The sequence below is a fragment of the Haemaphysalis longicornis genome, unplaced genomic scaffold (genome assembly GCF_048455015.1).
Source record: "Haemaphysalis longicornis isolate Haplotype H1 unplaced genomic scaffold, Haemaphysalis longicornis Haplotype H1 scaffold_7, whole genome shotgun sequence".
Classification (NCBI taxonomy): Eukaryota; Metazoa; Arthropoda; class Arachnida; order Ixodida; family Ixodidae; genus Haemaphysalis; species Haemaphysalis longicornis.
Genome location: NW_027526422.1, coordinates 126,386,517 through 126,390,435, shown reverse-complemented (window position 1 = coordinate 126,390,435; position 3,919 = coordinate 126,386,517). Strand labels below are relative to the sequence as shown.

Below are 3,919 nucleotides of genomic sequence, written 5' to 3'. Positions count from 1 at the left end.
TTTTAAATTAGGTTTTATTGGTACCGCGTTTCTCGCTGTGGAGTAAGAATATAACTGCCCTCTCCATGCAATCATGTTAAAATTACTCGAATATCATTCGCAAGTCTAATTTCTGTTAGGCGTGTGAAGGTTCTATAAAATAAATCCCAGCTCTTACGCTTGCTGACTGAGTTCTTGAAGAGTGGCGCGTCTGCAAAGGAGGAAATGGTGAGTCACGACATTATCGAGCGCAAATTATTCACAGCAGCAAATTTTCTTTTTGTCATGCACAAGACCACTTGCAAGAATTGAAACTCAGAAGAGCTGGATTGGATGTTTTTTTACTAGATTGAGACGAAAAGGCACTTCCTGTTTTACGATTTTCTCGCGTCGGTTAATACTGAACTCTTGCGCCTTGCACGTTCTGTTTGTGCCAAGTTGCTAAAGGTATCAGCTTCTTTGCTGTTACGTACTGTTTCACGTATTCGATTCCTCGTCCTTCTTCACGCAAATTTTCCTTATTGCTTTCAAACTACGTTTGCTTTTGAGTCTTCGTTTATATTCTTGTTTTTTTTTATTCATACATTTCCTGTATTTTCCTCATATTGTTCAATTTTGAGAGCTGTGCAAATTTAGTTATACTATCCTTAGTTCTTGCCCAAGCCAAACTTTTGCGTTTTTGCTTAAGTGCTTTGCTTTTCTCACGCTGAACCATTTTTAGGGTCTCCTCTCCCACACCTACTGGTGACTCGATGATTATATAAAATTATTATTAGGAAAGCTGTGTGCTGTATTCAACTGCGCTTATGACTCCGAACCTCTTCCGAGGTAGCAACTTGAATTCAGCGACGTGTTTTTAGTGACTGCAGATCAGATTCCGTTTGTTTTGCTAGCCTATTCCCCTCCTTTCTCAGGTTTAGCGTGTTCTGCTCCTCATCATCTTGCCATGACTGGGTTTGCCTTTACCAATAACCTGCACATGTTGCTTAATGCCCTAATTTTGTTTGATATAAACAAATATAGTTTTTCAAGCGAAACTTGTCTTGGCTGACTCGTGGCGTCGCTGGTGGCGTACGTAGAAAGGATTTCCGGCAAAGCAAACTGTATCCACGCGCTATAATGACAATGATAATGACGACTATGATAATCGTGATAATGTTCATTAGGTGTTTTGCCACGTACCCACTCGTGAGGATTGCTAAGAGATAAAGTGTTGAATGCGCCCTCGTTGGAACTTCTAGATTGAACCGCAAAGCGAACTTCATCCACGTGCTCTTCAGGAGCGGTTCTCACTCGCCGTTCGCAGCTGGCCCAGGCAGGAACGCGACAAGTGTCGCGCTACATCGCACCACAGTGGAAGCCAATCAACGTTGTTGCTTGAATCACGACACATCACTGCGGCAGCCGCTCGCTCGCCCCGCCGCTTACTATCTAGAGCAGCATAGGAGGGCCGCGCGTGCTTTGCTCAGCAGTATACCGGGCAGCTATTAAAGAACATAACCGTTTCCGACAATCGCCGAAGAATGATCTACAATAACGTATCTCAAACACTTGCGTTCGGGTAAAACTCATCCCAATGAACGTGTTTCGTTTGGCAGGTCGGTGGTACTGCGTTTTCATTCTGGTGAATTTTTTTAGATTTTGACTGAAGCGTTTTCGTTGTTCTGTTGCGCTCAGTGCATTCCAACTTTTGTCGTTTGCATTTTTATTGAGGTCAAGCTTCGAAAGCCCCCTGTTCTCAAAGGTACGAGGTTATAATTTCTATATGACTGTTTGTGCTATTCCACATTTTCTCTATGTCTTCGTGCAACAAGGAATTCATTAATCTGAAGCTTTTTTTTCTGCAAAGCCAAAAAGTCTATCGCCTCGCCTACTCCTGGTTCAAGATCCCATATTTTTCGCTGCCAATTCTCCGCCTGTCTTTCCCGTATTTACGGGCGCAAGTCTTCCATGAGGGCACAGTTGTGTGTGTGTAATTTATTGATTCACGAATCATTATTCTTGCTGCAACTTTTTGCAGCTCCACCTTATTAAGCAGACGTCGGCGCGTGTACCTGCGTTTTTTGAATTGCACTTCATTGAACTACGACAACAGCCACCAGCTCACAAATGCCGTAAAACGCATCTATGTTTGCTGATGGTGCCTTATTCTCCAAGAATGTTACCCGTAATTCTGTTTACTTGTGACTAGCGCTGTAGCAACGAACATAACGGCTAGGTACCCGCATGAAGTTTCGCCCAGTTAGATTAGGCTAAACCCACCTATTACCCGTTTAATACATAGCTAAGCTATCTTCACTTCAAAGTCTTGGAAAGTGAAATGCAGCAATAATTAATTTCGAGTTGTGACCTGCCGGGGCGCAGAGTTTGTTAGCACCACCTATTATTTTGCTCTTCCGCCAGCCAACCGAAGCAGCCGCTTACAGCCCTAGGGTGACTGAAATGTTCCAACCGTGTCGACCCAGCATCGGGAACCATTACCTTAGATGAAATAGCTGGCAGGGTGACTTACATTCTTTCGTACCCTGTTTGTAATCCTAGAGTGCCCTGCATAACCGGCAGTAATTTTCTTTGATACATCGCGTCAACATACGCTGTTCTGCCCTGAACCCTTTAAAACATATGCTGGAAATTGAGATTCCTATACAAAAACGTCAAGCCTGCACCTTGGAGACGGGGCTTACTGATTTTCAGGTGCGCCTATAAGGGCACAGTCACAAAAACCACAACAGTTGAATTATTTACTGTCCCCAGACATTTGTCCCAGACATTTTCCACCTCAGCTTTGAAGGGCACCGGTCCTGACAATTTCTGGACCGAGAACATTCTAGAACTCCGCCAAAATGATTAGCTTATGCGGCCACCAAAACAGTTGCCCTATCATCACCCCGTTTTGTAGTCTCAGCAAGTGTGCGATATGACAATATTGCTATGCCCGCATATTTCACGACTTTCGAAAGCGATGCGCTTTGCTTGGTTCCCAGGTTACTGGGAGGAAGAAGCGGGATACTTTTGCTAAAGAATGCGGTTTCTTTTTGGCTGCGGTGACTCTGAGCAAACAATTGCACATAAGGAAGGTAAATGGTTGTCAAAATATTTTGGAAGCAAGATATAACACGCATTTTGTAAGGACAGCATTAGTTTTGGTACAGGAGGAAGAACTAAGCCTTTTATTGAAGGCGCAATTACACAATTACCTGATTTGACACAACTTTCTGTTTTATATGGAGCAATTTATGAATTCTAAAGGTAGAGTGGCAGGCACAAAAGTTTCCATATAGGTTTACGAGAGACAATAAGCCGACCTGCAGACTAATAATCACACGAACAGGTAATTGTATTTTCTCCGCCACACAGTCGGAATGCGGTTATAAAAACACGTCGCTAGCCTACAATACCAAACGTTCAAGGTACGCGCCAAGCTTTTGATCAACAGTTTTTTGGAGGGCCAACGCGTTTTCAAGGCATTTTTTCACATTCGTGACAGCTGCAAAAAAAAATGTATGTAACTCACCGGCGTATTGTCTCACATTCTTCCAGTTCCGGACTGCGGGGTCGTCGGAAACTGGCTGGACTGAAATAAGCGAAAGTAGTGAGTTTTAAAAAAACATTAATAAAGTGCGGCTCATGCCCATGATGCACACGAATGAACTATTCTGTCATTCTGACGCAATTCTTTTAATTATCAGTCGTGCGAGAAACGCGCCGTAAAAAAGGGGGCATACAAATCCTCAGACTAAAAGTGATTTTTTTACGTGAATGAGACATGCCCTTATTTCGTGTACCTTACGTTTCACCATGATAAACAAACAATATGCAGATAAATTAAAAGCCAGAATTCAAACCGTACTCAAAAAAGATTGTTGACCAAGAAATCAATGCTGCCTATAAATTGAATGCACAAAGTCCAACATTTTCCGAAAGTGCCCTTTTTGATTCG

The 3,919-nt window shown here is 42.9% G+C and overlaps 1 long non-coding RNA gene across 1 annotated transcript in view; it reads right to left on the bottom strand.

The window, feature by feature from the left end:
- LOC144147119 (uncharacterized) overlaps positions 1-3,554 on the bottom strand; it is a 4,700-nt gene extending 1,146 nt beyond the window's left edge. The window contains exons 1-2 of the long non-coding RNA XR_013317825.1: positions 3,494-3,554; positions 158-190 (exon numbers count right to left, since the gene is read on the bottom strand). This is a non-coding gene — a long non-coding RNA (uncharacterized LOC144147119). The remainder of the gene's footprint in view (positions 1-157; positions 191-3,493) is intronic.
- Positions 3,555-3,919: the final 365 nt, after the last annotated feature.